Raw genomic sequence first — 23,650 nt, 5'->3', positions numbered from 1 at the left:
AATTAATGTTGTTAAAATGTCCATATTACTGAAATCAATGTATAGATTTAATGAAATCCCTATCAAAATTCCAATGGCATCCTTTTTAGAAATACAACAAGAAATTCTAAAATTTGTATGTATGGAACCACAAAAGACTCCAAATAGCCAAAACAACCTTGAGAAAAGAACAGAGTTGAAGACATCATATTCCTTGATTTTAAACTATATTACAAAGTTAAAGTAATTAAAACACGATAGTATTGGCATAAAAACCGTCACCTAGAATAGAGAGCATGGAAATAAATCCACAAATATATGGTCAATTTATGACAAAGAGGCCAAGAATATACAATGGAGAAAAGGACAGTCTCTTCAATAAATGGTGCTGGGAAAACTGGACAGCCACATGCAAAAGAATGAAACTGGACCACTACCTTATACCACACACAAAAATTAACTCAAAATGGATTAAAGATTTGAACATAAGACCCTGGAAACCATATAACTCCTAAAAAAAATGTAGGTGGTAAGTTTCTTGATATAAGTCTCAGATTTTCTGAATCTGACACTACAAACAAAGGCAACACAAGGAAAAATAAACAAGTGGGACTACATCAAACTAAAAAGCTCCTGCGCAGCCAAGGAAACCATCAACAAAATAAAAAGGCAACCTACTGAATGGGAGAAAATAACTGCCAATCATATATCTGATAAGAGTGAAAAGAAGCTAAGAAGTTAAGCTCTCTAAGCTCAGGTCGTGAATAGAGATGTATTAAATTCCCACGTCATTAGCTCTTCTATGTACAACACTCACGACTTCTTGATGGCTGTCACCAGAAAAAGAGCTTTGCCTCAACGCTGCCATGGAGTGGGAGGAGGAGGAGGAGGAAGAGAAAGTCTTTTTTAAGGCAGGGTAAATTGTTTCTCTAGTTCTACTTTTTAACATGTTTACTTTCTCAATTGCCATTTCTTTTTTATACTCTTTACAGGGAAGAGACAACCAACATGGCTGATGTGAGTCATAGAATAGAATAAACTCCCTCCCTAGTTCACTTGACCCACACTGGCTACATCTGCGCTGGGACATGTGCTCAGAAAGTGTGCAGGGGGTTCAAAATCCTTGCACTCCCCAACCACCCGTGCACTGGTTGTTGGCAAAATGTGCTCTTTTTCGCCTATTGTTTTGCCTAATTAAAACCCACTCCGATCCATGGATTATGAATCTCTAACTTTTGAGACTCAGGGATAGCTGAAAAACTATTTCCTTTTTGTAAGGAGGGGGAAAGTCTTTAAAAATAAGCTCTTAAGACTTCTCTGGGCAATAGAGAGGTTTTTCAAAATCCCAGTTTGAATGAAATTTAAATGAATTAGTAAGAAGTAGATCGAATGTCCTCAGTCCTAAAGAAGAAGTACGTGCCAGGCACAATGTGGTTGTATTGAACCCTCCGCTCCTCAGAGTTTGAAATGTTTAGCAAATCCCGAGTTTTGAGGGCAATGGTTTGTGGTGAGCAAATTGAGGTGACCAAACTTTCAGTTGATTTTAAGTCTCCAGAGGCTGAAAACTGCTGCATTAACTCCTTACTTCTCAGCATATATTTAAAACAAGTGTGGCCTTTTATCTGGAGACATGTGTTTGGATTGTTATATTTCACTACAAACATTCCAGGTGTGTATTGTAACATGCATGATCCTCTCCTTCCGCTCTGTCTGCTCGGTCTATACTCTCCCACCCCAGGATAATGGGCTAACCCTCTGATTGCTTCTAGTTGTCCCCTCCAATCGATCTCACATTTCACTGACGGATTTATTCCTCAAACGTAACTCCTACCAGGTCAGCCCTCTGCTCCAAATTCTTCAATGGCTCCCCAGTGTCTACTTAGGTACGTTTATATTATTAATTCTGGTATTCATGCTCCTCCACAATGTGATGCAAACCTATTTTTCCACTTTTATCTCCCACCAGCTCCCTTGCAGATAATAAGACTCCATTTTTGGTGTGCCCCACCCCCGCCAGGTTCCACCATTGTTTTCTGCTTCAGTACGAATTCTCACATTCCTTTTCAATCAAATACCGTCTCTACCTGCTGAAATGCCAGCCACCTTTCAAGCCCACTCAAGTATTTCCTCCTCGCCTCCCACTCAGATCCTTCTGTGAGTCCTCCTCACACTTTGTCGTCAATTTCACAGCCATTGGTGTTTTTAGCTCTCCTAGCATGCAGCAGATGATGCACTCGTTATTGTATATCATGTTGGGGTAGGGCAATGTCTTATATATTGGATTGTCGGAAAAGTCATGATGCATTTTTGCAATGAAAAACATAGAAAAAATACATCATGACTTTTTCGACAACCCAATAGTATGGTAGCTGGTTTGAAAGGTGTTTTTTGAACGCAGGGATGAAGGGATGAATGCTATATAAACTTTTTCTGTTTCCTACCTACTGTTACACATTACCTTCCTCCTGATAGTACTATAACACCACGGAATTGTTGAACTGAATGAATTGTTCAGAGCAGGGAAGATTCATTCGTCTAACACAACAGATAAGAACATAATCCCCTGGTTGTAGGCCTTGAATTTCTATTTCTTTTCTGAATTTGATGGATTTTCTGAGATGATTATAAGGGCAACTTTAGTATGGTGGTAGATTAGTACAAAGTTTATCTGTTGGTAGTCATGGGTAGGAACATATATCTCCAAAAACTTTCAGAAAGCATCCTTTATGTTTTATTCTTTGGAAAGGAAGTACATTGTAAGTGGATTACTTTTTATAGGTTACAAAGGCTACCTGAATTATATTTCACCTGAGTGAATCCTTTGATTTGATCGATTTAACCAAATGGGTATTATATGTGGTTGGAGTATAACTCTTTAAATGTAAATATCCACCCTAGTTCATTAGAGAACTTGAGATGTTTATGTGTACATTGAGATTTACCTCTCATGGCCTATGGTTCTCCATGGGTTATAGGGGCACCTTAGGTATAATCACATCTACAACTCTTGCTATAGGACACTCTGGAGCAACAAGCTCCCACTGAGACATGGAAAGCTATGTATTTTCACATTGAGCTAGATCATAGAGGAGAAAGAATTATTTTAGATGGCTACTGCAGTATCCACCTAAATGGGTCCCTGAACTGTCTCCAAAGATATAACTGATGTACTTAATCTAGAACAAACAAAACTGGCCTCCCATTCCACTTATTCCCTCCATAGGAAGAATAGGGTTTGGGGCTAGGGGGATGGAACTAAGAAATATTGAGCACCTACTAGGTAGGTATACATTTGTCATCCCGTTTAATTTTCATAAAAGTGGGTATTAGAAAGTTGGTATTAATAGGTACATTTTAGATGAAGCAATAGATTTGAAAGGTTTAGTAATTTATCCAAAATCACACAATTGATAAGTAGCACAGCAGGGACTGGCACCCAGGTCTGTCTGGTCTTGAAGATGATGTTGTCTGTATTCATTATATCCTGCTCCTTACAAGAAAGGACAAAGAGTAGGGGACATGTGAGAGTCTAACACAGGACTCTATTTCCCTTGGGGTACAGTGATGTATTAGTACTCAAGGACTCTTCGATTCTCTTCCTTTAGAAGAGTATGGTAAAACAAAAACAATAAAAGGAAATTTCAATAGAATTAATACATATAAGTGTTTTAAAATCAATAAAGATTTTACTAGAAGGAAACAGAAATAACTTCACAGTAAAAATTGGAAGTGATTCTTTGTATGTAACTTTCCTGTTTCTCTCACTAAATGTACAAATGGAGTATTAGGAGGTGAATAATAAATCACTTGTGGGTTTTAAAATTGAAATCATGTGTTGCTGACACTGACTTAATGTGATTTGATTATTATGTTATTATACAAAGATATTCGCAGACATTGGTTAGTACCTCAAGCTGTGGAAAAGACAAACATTTTTGTTGTGTACATAGAGCAAAGCGGCAGTTTCTGGGGAAGGGAAAGAGTGGGAGGTACTTGGGCAAACAGGCTGCTCAAAATAAACGGTGACAGGATGCACACAGGCCTTGTGTTTAACCATTGCGAAGCCAAGTCTTCAAGTCACCTAAGATTTTACCTGAAGGGTGTCTGCTGAGTGAGACATGGTCTGAGAGCATAATCTTGTCTACCAAGGCCCACAGGCATTCTCTGCTTTCTTATTTTCTCCCACTTTCTCTCCCTCTAGAAAACATGTATGCCTTTCATGTGTTTTCTAAATATTTCTAATTGCTTTTGTAATGTTAAATAATATTCTAATCAGGAGTGGTTATCTAATAAATACATAATATTATTTGATAGCTGTCAATGAATGAAACTTGAAGCCCTTTCGGCGTGAATTGCCTATTTGTGCAGTTGGAAATATGTTCCTATTCTTAGGACTATAGAGGCTGTAGAGCACTAAAAACACGCTTATAGAAGCCTGTATTGAAAAAAAATATGAATATACACAACCTGCTAAAGCTGTGGAGAGGCCTGGTCAAGCAGGAATTGTGGAGATGCAAATGGCAAGGAGTGAAAGCAGGTGGCATAGAAATGCACTAAGAAGGATGTGCAGTGTTTGTGCTGAGCTTTCTCTTGCCTTCTTCATCCTCGCTCATTAGCACTGGATTGCTCAGAACGCAGTGTAATTGCTGTCTGAAGTGGGTGGTAGAAAAGAAGGGAAGGCAGAGACTTGGTAGCTATAGAATCAGTTCTACTAAGGACTTGTGGAATGATCAAAGAGAATTGTCCTCGATTATTTCAATAGGTCATCATTTCCCTTCCATTCCCTCCCCTTTCCTTCCCTCCCTCCCTTCCTTTCTCTTTTTTCTTCCTCCCTCTCTCCCTCCCTCCCTCCCTTCCTTCCTTCCTTCCTTCCTCCCTCCTTTCCCTTCAAACATTAACTCAGTGTTTACTTCGGTCCAGACACTGGGCAGTGCTGGGGGTGCAAAGATGATTAAGACATAGCCTCTTCCCTTAGAGGGTTCCTTGTCAAGAGGGGAGCTCACTCCTGTTCTTCCCTGGCAGTAGTAGCTGAAAACAGTGGCCCTGCATTGGGGATGAGGTATCTGTGCTCCCTTGGGACCTCCAGATGCCCTTCCCGCAGGCAGCTAGTTGGCTGGATAACTAAACAGTACCCTCATGGGGTTTGGATCTTTAGAAGCAGCTACGGTACCATGACAGTGCTGCCATTGTCCCAGATGTTTCTCTCATTTCCACTTAGGTTAGCATGATCCTACTGTTCTACCTGGAGTCTCAGACAATGAGGCTGTCTAGCTAGGCAGAGCCTACAGACTGTGTGATGAGATGAAATAAAAAGCATAATTCCAAGGAATGAGCCCTTAGTCTGGAATGAGATGACCAGGTTCAAGTCTTGGTTCTTCCACTCATCAGTCTTTGGGGTAAAATAATTAAAATTGACCCATACAGTGTGTGCTCAATAAGATTAGAGTAAAGACAGCCCTAGTCAGAATACAACTATCATCTGGAAACAGTTGCTTGAGCAATCAATGAATACCTTAGCTTGAATTAGTTTGCAATTAGGTAGGCAAGATCAGATAGATTCTGATGGAAGGGGGCAGAAGGAACAGTCTAAAGCTTGTGGCTCTATCTCTGAATGGAAGTCATGGGGGAAACTCTGTTTTGGGGAGAGCTGGAAGCTGGGGTGGAGAGGCAGAGAGAGGAGAAGGAAGGAAGTTGGGTAGCAAGTCTTCCTTGCCCTTCCCAGTGGTTGCTCCCATAGCAACCCTAGCTCCAGCTTATATTCAGCAAAGCAATTATTTGTACGTATCAGAATTGTCATATTTCCTTGTCTTTCTTACCCACTAAACTCTTAATTCCTTGAGGGCAGGGGCTATGCCTTATTTACCTTTTAATCCCCAGCACTTAACACAATGCAATGAGTGAAAGTCAAAGAAAAACTTCTTTGATTTGGTAATTTTGCCCAGGGGTCCCAGTTTTTGCAAGAAAATAGCCTGAACTAATAATGTCTATTATATAAGCAGAGAAACATAGTACCAAAAGGTTAAGGAACTCAGTTGAAAAAAAAAAAAAACAACAGCAACTTATAACAAGTACAAGAACAGGAATCAAAAGAGTTCCTATGCCTCTCATTAACTGATAGGCTTTGTTGCAAGCAACAGAATTACTAATTAAAAAGAATTTGGTTCTATCTTGAGCTGAGGCAAGCGCTTTGAACTTTCCATTTTTGTAAACAGAGCTCTGTTAGTTATTTTCAATAATCAGCTTTGTGATAAGACAAAAGGGGACAGATGTCAGATCATCACTTTGGTAACGCGAGTAGCGCCTATTTGATTCCAGCATACAGGCTAAGCCAGCTTTCCAAAAGAATGGAAAAGAATCTGACTGTCAAAATGCCAGGCCCTAGAGCTTGGTGAAAAGCAAGATCTGTCCAGCTCCTTCAGTGTCCTAGAGAACGTCCCTTTCAGTAATGACAAGTCACAGTTTGCCCCCTTGATGACCTGGTTGGGTTGACAGATTTCACACTGTTTAAGAATGAACAGTGAGGAGTGTGCTATTTGGAGACTCTCCAGAATTAATTCTTCAAAGTGTCAGAAAGATTACAACAGGGTGTAAAGTTCAGAAGTTCAGTTAAGTTTAAGATCCTTTACCCTGGAAAGTTTTCATTAATTTTTTTTTTCCTTTTCTTGTACACCAGTGAATGCTGCAGTTGCAAATTTCTCAGCATGACTTGGTCAAAACCCACTGAAAAGTATGCTCCAAATCTGCTTTTAAAGCTATGCCGTCAAATTTTGCAGCCCTGGGAGGCTTAGATAATTGAAAAAGTATCTGATTTTCAGTAACCAGATTTCTAGCAATATTGAATTTCAGATTTTTCCAGGAGCCCCAACTCTGAAATATTTTTCTTGAAAGCAACCAAACTTTCTGACATTTACTTTTAGAATTCTTTATTCTTTACCAACTTTAATCCAATAGAGAAACTTTACAGTTAAAAACAAGCCATAAACAATAACACTTCTGTAATAATAATAAAATAGAATATTGTTATCATAGCTTTAGAAACCATAGAGCTAACCTTTTATGTTTAAGGTACATTAGAACCAGGAGTATCACTGATAAATAAAAGCCCAGTGGATTAATAACTACACATTAGTTAGTAAAGAAGGGCTTAAAAAACTAATACAAGTAGCTCTGAGAGTGCTATTAGATTTAAGAGATCAATATGGGAGGCATTTGGAAATGGCTGGGGGCATTTTTGGTTATCACAACGATGGCAAGGGCTGAATGGAATTTAGTGGACAGGAGCCAGTGATGCTCGATATCCTGAAGTGTGTGGGACAGTTTTAAAAATCAATCAGTTGTCCTGTATCTCATCCAACCTTTCCATGGCTGTTCAGGTATTCATGTAGGTAAAAAACCTGTTTATAATTATCTGAACCTGGAACCTACCCCTGTTTCCTGGCTTTCCATATAAGCCCAAAGGACTCTTGCACAGTTTTAATACTGCTTTTTCAGGAATGCGGCTACTATGCTAATTAAGGGAGGGATGTAATTTGGGGAGGGAGAGGATGGTGAACTTTATCAAGAGTTGTTCACCATCTTAGGAAATCACCAGTGGCAAGATATTAGATTATGTTACCAACATAACAGACCTGTGTCAGCCTGCATTAGTAGCTGTCACATTCACAGTGACATATAACTACATCATTATGCCTTCTAGGGTAGTTATGTCCAAGCATTTATGTATCCAAAACATAAGTCACATATATTTTTCTCATATTTCTGCTTTATAATACAGCTAGGACCTAATATTAATTTTTTGAGCTTATGTGAATAAAATAGGCTATGGATTTCCTTTCAAGATAGTAAAGAAGGACATTATAAAATATGTGTGTAAAAGGAGGCATTGGGTCTGAGAGGGTGAAAAGCCATTCTACTAGGTCAAAACTCAGCTTGTCAAGATGGTGAAGTAAAAGACTCCAGTCTGTAGCCTAGGAAGGCCCTTACAGGGAGACAGTATTTGCACTCTCTGAGCCTCACTGCTCCTCGCAGGAACCGAGCTCAGTTTCCCCAATTTCAGTTACTGACATGTCATTTTTCTGGTTTTTAGCATTATTTGCCTGTACTACTATTTACTTGGTATCTTTCTTTACATGAAATAAATCTATTTTTACTTAGATATCTTCTATAAATTTGGTATGAATAAAAAACACATTTGATGTGCTAGTTACATTTTCCCTAGTACCCATTATAATAAATATGCGACAATTAAAGGAAAAGGAAAAGGTTGTTCCTGTAACAATAAGATCGTTTTGTGTACCCTTGGTATGCATATCCTACTTTGGGAAATGGTGCTATAGAATTATAGAAAAGATATATACTAACAAAGATTACAGGCTTGGAAAATACACTTTGAGGGCAAAAAATGACCCAGTTTCATGCTTTAATTTTCTTTGTTCCTTAGAAAGAACATATTCTCCTTTTCCTAAAATAGGCCCTAAGTGTCAATTTCAAATATTAATGCTTTATCACAGATACAAATAATTTAAAAGAAGGGTGGAATATATGTAAAATAGTACCCATAGCACACAATAGTGATAATCTTCATGAAGTCACTCCTTACTGAACTCTTATTTGAAAAACGTCTTGGAACAGGGCCAAGTCTCCAGCCACTGTTGACAGCAAGTTATGTACAATTTAACTTTAGGAAAAACAAAATAGGTCATCCATATCAACACATCTTTTTGAATAATCACCATAAATAATTGGTTTAATTAGTACACATTCGTCAAGTCCCTACTATATGCAAATCACTTTTCTGGGCCTTGGGATATAGCCATGAACAAAACAAAGTTTCTTTCTTTGTGGAGCTTATATTTCATTAACATAAGATGAGAATAAAAGGAAATTGATTTCCATTAGTCCCGAGAAGGAGCTAGATGGGGATATGGCATACTCTAAACCAATCAGATGACCTAAGCTTGGCATCAGAGATGTACACACACAATATACTGTTACTTATCATTTTATTTTATATAGCAAAGTGATTTCAAAATCTTGTATTTATATAGCTCTTTTAACAGTATACTATTTTATTGATGCTTTGCACATACTTCGCAGCCCCATTGAAAATTCCACTCCATAATCTAAGGAATTTTTTAATACTTCAGCTCAAGTTATCATTTTTTATATGTAATTTAAATTGTCCTTAAATCACCTTGAGTCACTCTTTCCTGTTATTCATGCCATTAGCATCATCAGTAAATTGTTACCAGAGCTTCTTAATGATCATTTAAAGGAGTATAAGTGTTCCTTCTCTTAATCTTCTCTATTAAAGACACTTAAAAAATAATACCAAAGGGTGAATTAAGGTGATGAGAGCTGTAAATAGAGTCCAAAAATACTCTAAGAGCACATTCCTGTCATAAGACAATGGTGATATGTCTCATTATTAATTTCCATATAGCAGGTGTTTCTTACCCAGCTATTAATGTTAGATGGAATTCATCCATTGTATTACTCTATTCGTCATTTTCAAACAGCCGAAATAAAAAACCCACTGCTTTAGATTATTTTCAAAATCTCAGGTGGCACCACTGGTCTTTACAGGTTCAGCAAATGGAAATTTTAAAAACAAGAAACCTAAACTCTCCACAAAAATTGTTTTGAAGTTCCAGTTAATAGCTGCTACTTAAAATAAGTGACTCTGAGGCATTCTAAGATCCTGAGAAGTCATGGGTCACTGAAGAAAATCTAAGTTATGCCCCAATAGCTTTTATGTTGGGAATTTTTGGTTATGACTTTTTCTAAACAGGTCATCCATGTTTGCCAATTCCCAATTAAGAGAATGTTGTTGTTTTTTTCTTGTTTTTTTTTTTTTAGCTGAGCCATCCTGCTACCTGATGGCAGCTCAGTGGCTGCTCAGCTCGGGCTGGACTCGAACCGCTGTTGCTCAGAGCTCAAACTCTTGAGCGAGCTCTTAACCAACTGAGCCACTTGGCCGGCCCATTAAGAGAAATTTTTTACTAGAATATGTTTGTCTTCCAGTATATTATGTTTCGAGACATTTAAAACAACCCTTATCTTTCAAGACATTTCCCTCTGAGGTACTGTAATCTATTTGCCTGTGAAAGTAATTTTTTTATATGAACATTAAGATACTTTGGCAGTGGTATCAAGAACAATGTTGACATTTTGTAGACCTAATATTGCTCTTTAAAGAATATTGTTATAATGAAAGGGATGAATGTGATGGAGAAAACACTTGAAGAGATCTTTTGAATGAAGGAACTTGATTTGTTTGTTTCCTTTCTGCTGCTGGAGCTAAGCAATTAGGACACACAGTAGGTGCTCAATAAATATCTATTGTGTGAATAAAAGAATGTAAAAGAGTATCCCAGTGGCCTTAGTGCATCCGAGGCCTGCCTGAGGAAGAGGCATCATCAATAGGGAGGGTGGTGGGAGGCCGTCCAGAACAGCGGAAGAGAACTTGTTCTACAAACCACTGTGTGGCTTTGCAATCTGACGGTACCCCGTGTGGACTTCTCCATCGTTGCAGTACCACCATTGTCTCTTGTGTCAATAGAGGATAATAACAATTAACACTACCTACCACATTGTTGAGAGGAATAAATAAGGTTATAAGTATAAAGTGCTTAGCACATAGAACATTTTCAATAAATATCAGCTAATTTCAGAGTCACGATTACAGATTGTATATTGATGTTGGCTTGAGATTCTGGACTTTCTATGTTAACAAATTAGGACCAGCATTGAACACTGAGCCCAGTCAGTATACGCTGTTTTTATAAAGAATGTTGATAAAAAAAAAGCCTTCGTCTTAGGTATGTAAGGTCAGACTAAAGGTGTTGAAGAGATAGAGAATGCATTTTCATTGTATACCCAGGAGTAACTGGCTATTTCTTTGTAACTTAGTTTCAATATTAAGAAAAGGCAAACACTTACTATGCAAGATATAAGGGAGAGAAAATGTATTGTTCTTTACTCACTAGCCTCCAGTGAGTCTCCATTTTATTTTTTACAGAGTAAATGACACTAGCAATCAAGATGGTTCCTGTCTGGTTCTAACCAATCCTCATGGTTTGGTAGAAGTTTCAGCCTAGTTTTACATTAGTTCTGATTACCTTCCCTCCAAACATGCTGTTGTCAATTCGCCTGATGTTTATCTGAGTTGTGTACCAGCTTTTCCCAAAATGTTTTGTTCATCCTTCATTTCCCATAGCTGCTAGCCTGGCACATAGCTTAATAAATGTAAATTATTTAATCTAGTTTACCTTTTCTTCTTTTAAAAAAAAAGGGATTTATTCCATGTCTTCTGGGGAAAAGATTTTTTGGACAGATTTCTAGCTTTCCAGCCTTTACCAAGAATTGCCTCCAAAGTAGAAAATAAAGGGAACATGATAAGGTACAAAGTGAAAGACTGAGAAAAGAAGAAGAGGAGATTGGGGATTTTCCTTCCTCTCATGGCAAGGATTTTCAAAAAATGGTGGGTAGGGAGAGGGATGCGGGATTCTGGGGCTTGCAATCTATGCTAAGGGGAATACATTCTGCTTGACTAATTTCTTGGCAACTCTTGGGAGAAAAGGTGCTAGATATCTCTACATTGCCGAAGGATCCAGAGCCAAGAGGTGAAGGAAAACAAGGAGGAAACATCTCTCAAGCCCAGCCTGGAGATGAACTAGCTGCAGCCACACAGCTGTCTTCATGTGATGAATTGCCCTCTGTGGGTGGTAGTGGGGTGAGTGTGCAGGGCAGAGATACCAAAGGCAGAAGTAAAATTTGTGTTTATGGCTGGACATTCCTTGTAGATTATGTTACTCACAGAGCACAAATAAGCACGAGAGAGAGAGAGAGAGAGAGAGAGAGAGAGAGAGAGAGAGAGAGAGAGAGAGAGAGGAGTCTTTGACATGCAGTTATTACTTATTTGGTTTTCAGTTTTGTATTGCTAGGGAGGTGTAGGACTGTGGCGGTGGGGTGGAGGGCAGAATTAGTGGCAGGCTTATCTGTAATGGCCCACACTGTGAGAAGAAGGGAAAGCAATGGCATAGACTTAGCTGACAAAGGTGGGGCCAGGCCACCATATCGTTGCTGGAATTTCCCTTTTAGTGGTGCCACAGCTGTGATACTTCTGGTGCTGAGTGCTGGTGGCCACTGGAGCACAAAGCTATCTCTCTGGGCCACAAATGCTTGAATGGCAAGCTCAGAGGGTCCTCCAGCACCCTGTCTCCACCAGGCCCCACCTTGTTTCCTACTTCGTAGAGAAACTGGAAGTCATTAGATGGGGAATCCCTTACTTTTCTCTTACAAAAGCTACAAAGCTTCCCACTCTGCAGCCATGCTTTCCTTCTTTCTATTAATACCTGTTCTATTAGAAGAGCTGCTTCCTTTGCTAAGGCCAGTTCTTCTCCCACCTTTTCAGGACTTTTCCATATGCATTGTTCTTTCTCAATTAGATCTTTCTCACCATAATTGCAGCATGCTTAAATGTCTTGCAGAAACTTCCCTAAACCCATGTTTCCAGTTATCGTTTTTCTCTCCTACTTTATTTATAACCGTACTTCCGAAAGAGATGTGCCTAGCATTGTAGGCGGAGCTCAATAAATATTTGTTGAGAGAATGGGAAACTGAAAAGAGATAATGAAACGCTCTCTTCTTCAATATAATTCAAGTGTGTTGCACTGTTCTATATTACATACTCTTCTCATAAGCACTTCTACATACGATCATAGGGAAATAGAAATACAAATAACAGTAATAATAGAAGCCCACATTGATTGAGAATTTATACTGTCATAGGTACTGTGCAAGCACTTCACACACATTTACTCACCACCTTTCACAATAACCTGGGGAGATACATCCTCATCCTCTTTAATCCTTTTCCAGCCCAGAAAACTGGAGGGCAGAGAGGTTTGGGCAGCCATTGCTGCAGGAATCCAAACACAGGCAGTGGGCTCTGGAGCCAGCTCCAATCACAGGGGGAATACTTGTTTTATCTTTTCTTTCATTGCAAGTGGTAAATTTATTTTATATCTTTAAGGCAAAGTTTAAATAAGAAAGGTCATGTAGTTGAGTGGAAGAACCGAATGTCAAAACACCTGAATCCTGGATCTTAACCCTTTCATTATCCTGCAGTGAGTTACTTGGACTCTGTTTTTTTTTTTTATTTCTTTTTTTTGTCTTATAAAACTGAGAAACTGAGCTGAGAGATCTCTTGAGTGCCTTCGTTTAAAAGCTTTGTCAAATGTAAAGTGCTGTGTAAATGTGAATTACAACTTTGATTTCATGCTCTTTGGGAAATATTTCATCTTTAAACGACAAGCCATCATTGTGACATCCCATACATAGCTTTGATAAGTACTTAATTTCACAATTTCCAATCAGTTTTCTAAGGTGGCCTAGTGAATAATGTTTTCTGGACCATGACTGCAACTTTGTTTTCTGCATCATGATCTTACTTTATTTAGGGGAAAAACAAAATTCTATTTCTGGTCGACACTGAGTTTTTCTCTTTTTAATAAATTTTTATTTTTTTGTGATTTTTAAGAGGAATATATGGTAATGGCAGGAAAAAATAGAAAAATAGAAAGAAGGAAATAATAATCATCTAGAAATAATCCTGTTAAAATTTTGGCATATTTTTAAAAAACATACCTGAGATCTTCTTTTAAGATATACAGTTTTATATCCTGTTGCTTTTTGCTTAATATGTTATGAACATTTTGAGAAACTGCCTTTCAGTGAAGTACAGTTTGCATGACAGGAAATAACCAACTCCCCTCGAGAAAAATTAAGGCAAACGGTGGCCGCCCCAAATCTGACTTTAATTTGTCACAATAGTGATTCCATTTCCTTCTTCAGGGACAGGCTGACAAGTATCCTTGATTGTCACCACCACACCCTTCTCTTTCTTACCAAGGAACACAAGGTCGGGTGATGAAGGGAGCAATTTGTCATTTGGCAGCTTCTGCCAAAGCAGGAGGAATATTGCAAAATACAGTCGAAAAGTTGCAAAATCTAGTATTTACATAGAAGTACAGTTAACTGTTTTCTAAATAAGTTATAGAACTACTTGTTCAATGATATTGAAGCAGTTTCATACCAAAAAGGTATAGTCTACATGAATTATAGAAAGAAAATAACTATTATAATGTAAGAAAAATATTTAATATGTGTAGTTATCATACATATGTCACATAAAAGGAATATATTGCATACATGTACTGACTTTGAACATTAAACTTCATAAATAAAGAATTATAGTCCATTATGGTTAAGAGTCATACATCCTCATTCTTGTGCTCTGCCACTATATTTTTGGGGTTTGAATTCCGGCTACCAAGTTAGTTCTTGGATGACTTATTTCTCCTTTTTGGGCCTCAATTTAGCTAGAAGTGCCTACCTCATAGGGATCTTGTGGGGATTAAATGAGTCTGTGCAAAGCATAGAAAGCAGTGTCTAGAACCCAAGAGATCCACACATATTAGCTATTACTATGTGTATTATTATTATTATTTAAAGATTTTATTGGGGAATTGGGGAAGGGAAACAGCCAACTTGTTGTCATTCATTTGTAGTTGTGGAGGGCACAGCTAGGTCAGCTCCAAGTCCAGTTGTCATTCAGCCGCCCGTTGGCAGCTCATGGCCACTCAGCTCAAGGTGCCGTGTTCAATCTTAGTTGTGGGTGAGCGTAGCCCACCACCCCATGCAGGAGTCGAACCAGCAACCTCGCTGCTAAAAGCATGCACTCTCACCATCTCAGGGGCAGCTCAGCTCGAGTGCAGCTCACTGGCCCATGTAGGAATCAAACCTGCAACCCTGTTGCTCAGAACTCGAGTTCTTAATCAACTGAGCCACTTGGTTGGCCCTATGTGTATGTATTATTATTGATACGACATGTGTATGGCACAATTGACCTATATCAGTGATTTCCAAGTACTCGTGGTTTCCAAAAACTCATGGAAGGTCCAGAGCCAGGCTTGCTGCATCACATCACCTCAGGATGCTTTGAAAAATATACTCTTTCAGAGATTCAGGTTCAGTGAGCTTGCAGTTACTCTGTGATGGATGCTTTCTTGGAGACGTGCTGGGAGCACAGAGGAGGAAATGATTAGTTAGTCCCCTAGGAGGGTTGCAGAAGGCTTCACAAATACTCTGATGCTGGTCCAGGGCTGGAAGGGTGAGTAGGTGCTTCCTAGGAGAAGGGGTGGCTGGAGAGGGTATCCTCAGCAGAGGATGAAGGTACATATAAAGTTCAACTACATCTATTGAAGACCTATTGTGAACAAGACAGGCTGCTGGGCACACTGACCTCATTTACTTCTCACCACAACCCAGTGAGGCTGGTGTTACACTCTCCTTCCACGTGCATGGACTTTAAATAATTTAGGTATCTTTCCCAAGCTCACAAAAGAAGTAGGATTCAAACCCAGATCTGTCTTCAAAGCTCATTACCTTTCCATCAGGTGCTTCCATTGACCATGGTTTAGAGAGTGCGCTGAGCAGTAGGGCTTCAGTGTACATGTAGCTCCGGGTGGGGCAACCACCGTAGACCAGATGGAGAAGCACCATGCAGTTGGGTGTAAATGGCTTCTGTTACTTGCAGTGGTCATAGCAACCCTTCTGTGCTTCTAGACCTTCAGGAGGCACCAGTCTTGGGGAGCCTTGCCCAAGAGGAGCCCACACCTGGACTCCTGCATCCTGTGCCTGGGATTAAACACCTTGTCTCTTACTGCTGTTGTGGTGACTGTTGTTAGGTGCAGTGACATGGGCCACCTTCCTCTTGGGACTTTCCTTCCTAATTACTGCTACTTTTCTCAGGCATCTGTTCTACTGCTCTTCCTCCTAAGGTTACTTATAAGTAATAAACCACCCAGGTGCCCCAAGGCAATTTGGTTTGCAAGTGAGAGAGAAAACAAGATCTTGATCTTATGTGTTAACCCTGAGATCTCCGTTTGGAAACACACACAAGATTCTAGGGATGGAATGGAACATGCTTTCCCTGTGTTTCCATATATAGTCAAATGGGGACCATGGCGAGTCTTTTAGATTTTCTGCAACTTTGAAAGGAGGGTGGCAATGAGGAAACATAACCCCTCATTTTGTTTATTAATGAAGTCATAAGAGATAGGCTGTGCCCGCTTCTGGGTAGGAGATTGAATTTAATTTTATTTAACAAACAAGTCATTCTAGCTCAGTGACTCATAGGATAACTTCAGTCAAAAGAAACTTAATTTATTCCTGCTTCCCTCTATATTTTACTGTCTCCAGAAATCCAAAGAAGCCACTATGCCAGAAATACTCTGTGTGGGTTAGGGTTTTACTCAAGGAAGTGCTGCAGTAGAAAACTCTCATTTATCTATGCTGTGTTCAGGTAAGTTAACAAAGCCACTGGGCCATTACACAAGCAGCCACGTTTGAACCCAACAGAATCCATCATGGTGGTGGTGGTGGTGGTGGTATGGTGTATAAATATTTTCTCACAGAGGAAAATAAATTGCTGGTGAAATGAATTATTTGTGGGCTTTATCAACAGCCTTGTGCTTTGCTAAATCAAGCTTATTATAAACTAAAATTATAAAGGTCCTTAAACAAAGCTGTTGTGGATTTTGTGATGCCTGTTCTGGCCATATGTCTCATGGATGATTGTGATTTCCAACTGAAACTTCCAAATCAGGCTTCTCTTACTGCACTGAAGTCCCTTATTTCCAGCTCTCTCCTGGATATTTCTACTTGACTCCCTTGCAAACAACTTGTCCCAAATGAGCTCACCATCTTTCCTCCAATTCACCCTCTGATTTTCCTCATTATTGACTTCATCTCCAATTTTTCAGATGGCCAGACCGACCCTTGGCGCTTCCAGTATCATCAAGTTTTATCTTCTCTTTCCCACGTCATCTCTGGATTTATACCTTTATTTCTATCACCACTATAGTGTTACATTTTCCTTGATTCATTGAGTCTGTCCCTGTTATATATAGATGTCAGTTAATTTTCTTAAACACTATTTTACCCTGTCCATCTTTTTTCTCAGAATTTTCTAGTGATCCTCTTTGTTTAATTAATCAAGTTCAAATTCTTTATCTTGGCATTCTAAGCCTTTCATTTTCTCTTGAGTCAAAGTATTTTGCTACTTTCTGGACTTTCTTCCTACTTAGTGACTTTTGTCTCCCATATGCCAGCTCAGTGTCACTTCTAGGCAATTCCTTAACTAGTCAACATTCTACCTTATCTTTCAGAGTTTAGCACAAGATTTAAAAACCTCTTCTGCTCAGGACACTTCAGGAAATTCTACCTTCTCTTGTCTCTGATTTATTGTCTGTGTCAATTATTTTAGAACTAGATAATTTGTGCTCTTGTATGGTACTTGGTTTAATGTATGTTTGTCTTGTCCATGTAATGAGGTTGTTAGATATTTGGGGCTAGATGGATATCTGAAAGTTTCCTTTCACACACTCAGAATCCTCCTCCCAGGGATAAGATTTAGTAGGTGCCACCTGGCTCCACTTTAATCCTTATCTACTTGAAAAGAATTGTTCAGATATTTGCATTTGGTGTCTCTGGCTGACTCCAGTCACCCTGCTGTGTACGACCGGAGTTAGCCATCATGTAAAAGGCTATCCCAGTCCTGTGATTATCGGTTCGGCTCAGGGTACCTTGGCCTCATGGCCTGCTTGGCATAGAGTGGGTGTTCTATTTGTTGAATGAATAAATGATACCCTAGAGGAAATACTGGATTCCCTGATTCAATTTTCTATTTTTCATCACTCAGGTAAAAAATATAAACCTGTTAAATGATGTCAGCCAGGTTAACAGAAGACAATGTTTGTTTTCAGTTCCAGCTTTAGAAGGTGAGAACTGATTTTTTTTTAAATATGGTTTTTCCCAGACAGTCAGGTATATTGAATGATCTCTACAATTTCTCTGGCCCCTACTTGAATACCTCATCTTCCAGTAACATTTATATCCAGTTGAGTAGAATTACTGACAACTCTCTCCTGGTTCCTTAGGTTTTGAAGCGTATTTTAGGATGGTTCTAAAAGTTGCCTTTAGCATGCAGCCATCCTTTGTTTCGTCGTTGCTTCAGTAACTGCTCATGTTTTAATGCCTCCAGCAAGCATTCCCTAATTTTCCAAGACAAAATTAATTATTCCCTTCCCCAGCTTTCTCAAAGTTAATCACTCTCTCCTCTGACTCCCGTATTCACATGCATGTTTCTCATAGGATGTATATCCTTGTTATACACGCATGTATTATTAGATGTATCACATTACATTAAAATATAGTTACTTACGTCTCTGTAAATCCCTCAAAGGTCGTGGTTATGGCTCATTCATCTTTATGTTCCTGCACCTGGAACACTGCCTACTCCAGGCTGTGCTCTGTTGATGGTCACTGATGAATAGTGACAAGGAATGAGTAAAACTATGAGGACACCATCAACTCTGTCTTCTGCAATTTCGTGGCATTTTGGTGGCTAACCATCCTCCTGGTCTGGCACTTCCGCATCTGAAGTGCTGGGAGCTCGCAGCCAGCAACCCTGAGTGCACATCATGGCGCATGGTCCAGATGAGTCAGAAGGCACCACAACCACAACCAGGGCCCAGCCTTTCTTCTAGAGGAAGGCAAATATTGAACTTTGAAATTGTGGGGTGTTACCTTGGCACTCATGAGAAGCCTTAGTCCACTGGCACCTATCTTCTCTGCTTGGGGAGCTCAGGGCTTTACAGTGGGGTGGGTTATCATTCTATCAGCACAACTGCTTTCAGACCACTCTGTAACATTTTTTAAAAGATGTTTTTAATTTTATTTTCCATTTTCCTTTTTACTTTTTTATTGAGGTTTAATGGACTTTTAACATTGTGTAAGTTTAAGGTGTGCAACCTGTTGACTTGATGCATTTATCTATTGCAACATGATTAACACTGTAGCATCAGCTAACATGTCTATCTAGTCACATAATTACCATTTAATTCCTGTGGTGAGAACAATTAAGGTCTATTAGCAACTTATAAGTTTATAATATAATATTATTACTATAATTACTATGCTGTGCATTAGATCTCCAGAACTTCTGTATTTACTAGCTGCAAGTTTGTGCCCTTAAACAACATTTCATCCCATAACATTTTAGTTTAGGTTCTTTACCTTTTGTGTGGTTCTCGTAGGTAACGTTGAAAACTATCTTTAAGAAGTTTACTGAAAAGCTGTCATCATCTGCGTAGAATTCTGTCTCAGAAAATGGAGTTTGGAAGCAAATTGCCTCTCTACCTTTAAGATGGGGCTATCACCTAGCATCAGAAGGTTTGTAACATGCTGGGTGTCTTTTGGTTGATAGCCCTTCTGTGAATGAAGTTTACATTTCTACAGGGTGTAATATATTTTAGATGAAGTTTTTAAAAACATTTGAGTCTCTGGGTTACTTCTCATTCATAAAAAGATATCTATATCTATACCTATATCACATATAGTTATAGATCTATATATCATCTATAGATATATACACACACGTGTGTGTGTATGTATATATACATGTATACATCTTTGTAAATATTAGTTTTATTTGGGAAATAATAAGCAGAGGAAAATATTTTTGTAGCTCTAATAAAATTACCTCATGCTTGTCCATCAAAAATGGCCCTGCCTGGAGAGGCAGATAGAACTTTAAAGATCAAGGTTAGCAAATTAATGGACAGGAAAGGCCAGACAGCCAATTAACCTATTACTGCAAAGTCCAGAGGGCTGGTCTGATGCTCCAAGCTCTCTTTGGCAGCTGATACTTGGTGCCCTAAAACCTCCAGCTGAAGCTGCTTCGTCCCCTCAAGCTCCATAGTCACTGGGATGCTGGCTTTGTATGCCACTTCCTTTGCTGAGCTAGTGTGGAAATCTCATTGTGTTCTGCAACGGTTGCCATGGGAACATCTCCACCTAATCATTATCCACTCAGGCTACTGATTTTATTAAACCAGGAGAGGAAAGGTGTAGAAGGGGGCGGTTGTAGCCACCTGTTCTGCAAAGAATTGTAATTGCTTTTGCCACATTCACCTCTGTGGTCACACATGTCTCAGAATACTCTTTTCTATACATTTTCTCCTCTCTTGTTCTCCACCAAACAGAGTTAGTAAGTGAAATAAATAATAGGAAATCGGCATTGGGATAACAGTCATTACATTTCCATTCCCCTTGTCCCCTCCTGTTCTCTTACGTGGAATAAAAATAATTGTCGCCCTTTTCTCTCAATGGTCTGCCTCTCCATGCTTAGGTGGAGACACAACTCTCTTCTTCAAGGGTCTATGATTTTTGGGTCCCACACAATGGTGCTGAAGCCACAGTTTCCTGCTGCTTATCCAGAGGAGCGTCTAAAAATTCATATGGATGCCCCTTTTCTAAATTGTATAAAATGTAAACAGGAAATGAAACTGGCTGTTAACAAGTAACTTTATTTTACAGGTTTCTTAATAGAGAAATGGATGGATCTGAATGGATCTCTTATGAGGAGGCGTTTCTGATCTTTATTTTTAGAATGCAGGTGACATTTGAGAGGTGTTGTCTTGCAGTACTCTTTTGTGGGAAAAATGATATAATCTATTGGCTTTGTAATGTATTGTACAAATCAGGACACTTTGGATTGAAGATGGCATTATTAGTAAGTATGCCTGGACAACAGGTGCACACTAGGACTATAGTAGGCAAACCAGGTATATATTTTTAGCTAATATGTAGACAATAAGTATATAAGCATGGTAGTACTATGCCCTCAAAAATATGGGTAAAGGGGCACCTCTTTTAGAAAAACATGTGTGAAATCAGAAATTTTAATTGTGGACTCTAAAAATCTAGATAAGCAAGAGAGGTTCACTTTCTGTTTATACTTTTGTCTCATGTAAATTTAGTCAATGTGAGTCCATTCTTGAAAGTAAAGTGATGGCACTGGGAATGAAAAGAAAAACAAGTAACATTAATAAAGGAAAATAGACTGGACTGAATGTGCCCATGGAGATGTCACAAAACCCTTTTAACTCTGTTTAAAAATGTAACTTAGGGTTTGGTAACTTTTCTTCTGTGAAGGGCCATATGATATTTTTTGGCTTTGTGGGCCATATGGTTTTTATGGCAACTACTTTGCCCTTATAGGGTGAAAGTAGCTATAGATGATATGCAGGTGAATGGGCATGGCTCTGTTCCAGTACCATCTGATTTACAAAACAGTCAGGGGTCAGGACGCAGATTTGGTGCATTGGTTGTCCTTTGCCCACCTCTGATCTAGTTGGCTGTTTTAATATTTAGAAACTTTTTTCTGATACAGGAAAGTTATTTTACATATTCATTCTGATATCTCCTGTCTTGCTGTGACAAGTTGGGGTCCTTGCTATTGGGATCAACGGAGATGTGCAATGGGCCTTATTATTTAACGAACATTTTTGTTGTTCATGTTCCAGCGATTCAAGGCACATGCTGAGGTGAGTGATAGGGGTGGGTGAACACTCAGGAGCACTGTAGACAGGGAATGGCAGCCATGTGGGTTTCACCAAGTATTTCAAAAGGAAGGTTGCAGGGACACAGACACAGGAAATAGAGGCCGTGGTGATTTGGTTTTTCTTATAATTTTTTTTTAAACATCTAAGATTAGATTCTACCTTAGGAGAGAGAGTAAAACTAAATACACCTGAAGAAAATGAAGTCGGGTCTCTGCCCATACTTGAAAAAAAAAACCCTCAAAATTATAGTAACTGATATATATATATATATATATATATATATATATATATATATTTTAATCACTTTAAACTAGTTTGGTGCCTATCACATAGAATTGGAATGATGTTTTGTTGATTAAAAAAAAGTTTTAGGAGAAAAATCCAAAAATGTTCCTTAGGATTCATTTTTAAATTTTTATAGGTGTATTTAAAATATTTCCCTTTAGGAAGAAAGCACAGACTAACAATTCAGGCAAACCACAATAAGAACATGAATGAAACAGAAAAGAATTTAAATAGAGTGTATATAAAGTAGTAGGAGATATGACATATACCAGGGTGCCAAAAAAATATACACGTGACTTGTATTCATCTTTTGTTATTGGTATATATTGAGTATTACAATTTTAATACAGTTTTTTCCTTTCTTAAAATGTGTATACATTTTTTTGGCACCCTCTGTATGTTACCTCTCACCAGGTGACTGTATATAACACAGATATCCATACCTGCTGCTACCTGGTGACAAGCTGCTGTAATTGCAGACTAAGTTAGAAAATTGTGGAGAGTGACCACAGTAATGTGACTGGTTCTAGTTTCAACTCCCTAAGAAGGTATACGAGGGCATTAGATATGGAATGGGTAGTGCCACAGAAAAGACAAATCTCAGGGCTTCAGTCCTATCTGAGGTGTCCAATTAAATGTAAGGGGTGATTGGCATTTATACTTATTTAATATAATCTAATTGGTAAGTGAACAATAGTTACTGGGAGCTCAGTAACTATAAAGACAATGTCCTTTAGGATCTTGTAGTCCATTTAGGTATGTTTTTTGTAAACCTAAGAAAAAAATTTGTGACCACTTGTAGAGCACAACACAATGAATATTCCCTGGCATGTATTACTGATAAAGGGAGACGAGTAAAAGAGGTATTCAGAGTGGAGCTCTGAGCAGAGGAGAAAGAGAATTTGAGCATGGATAGATAACACTGCCACTCAGTGACTGGAGGAGCATGAGCAACAGGGAGGGGGAGATGGTCGGGGTGGGGGGGGTGGGGGGGTGTAGAGAGCATACTGGGCCAGGGGAAGGAGGCGGGGCCTGGATCCAGGCACTAGGCAGTTTGGCGGAGTGTGTGTGTGTGGTGGGGAATCGACAACCGAGGGGAGAGAGGATGGCTCCTGCTTGTATGTGATTGGTTATATGGTGAATAATATAACGGCGAATTCCTATGTGTTTCCAGTTTACAAAAGTAAAACAAGCTAATTGTAAAAAAAAAACAAAACCCCCCCCCCAAAAAAAAAACCAACTGTTACAGAGACCTATGATGTAGAAGTTAAATAGTCCATCATCCCACCTGAAAGGTAGCCATCGTTACAGTTGTTCATTAACACTAGGACAAATAAATAAATAAAAAGGTTTTAGCATTTGGAACCTTGGAATTGTAAAAAGAAATAGCTTCAGTTTTCCAAATTTGTTTATGCCATATATTATTATGTAACATCTCATCTACTATTGAAAAGAGGCTTTTTTGGTTATTTTTCTCTATCTGACCCTCAGTGTGTGATGCCATTGAAAGTCCTGGTTTCTATGAGACAGTGAACTGGACCCCTTGCTCATGCCCACTTGGCTGGTGGAAACATACCTGGGACCTGCAAATCCATACAGTCTAAGGGCTGTTAAAGGGATAACTTCCCTGGGTAGCCGGAATAGCCCACTCAGGGTTGTAGGAGAGGTAAGAGGCACTGTCAGTGCTCCCCACAGGCTGTATCCAATATTGCATTGGCCTGTGACTCAATCCTTCAAAAATGTGGGGTCTGGGTTGGGGAGGTTGTCTCCAGTATGGAAAGAGTTACTCCAAGTCTCTGTGTCCCTAAGAGAGCTGAGAAAACAGATATTGCACATTGATATGGGAGGTTAACAAGCCAGAAATCCAAACATGTCCATCTCCTGTTGACCTTTCCAGGATGGAAGGATCAGAA

At 39.0% G+C, this 23,650-nt stretch overlaps 1 protein-coding gene across 2 annotated transcripts in view; it reads right to left on the bottom strand.

Annotated features, from left to right (window-relative positions):
• Positions 1-23,650, bottom strand: part of PDE7B (phosphodiesterase 7B) — a 298,624-nt gene that overhangs the window by 53,838 nt on the left and 221,136 nt on the right. The gene's annotated exons all lie outside the window — the stretch shown is intronic.

Source organism: Hipposideros armiger, unplaced genomic scaffold (assembly GCF_001890085.2).
Source record: "Hipposideros armiger isolate ML-2016 unplaced genomic scaffold, ASM189008v1 scaffold_120, whole genome shotgun sequence".
NCBI lineage: Eukaryota > Metazoa > Chordata > Mammalia > Chiroptera > Hipposideridae > Hipposideros > Hipposideros armiger.
Note: the sequence above shows the minus strand (reverse complement) of the source record. Positions and strands in the feature narration are given on the sequence as shown.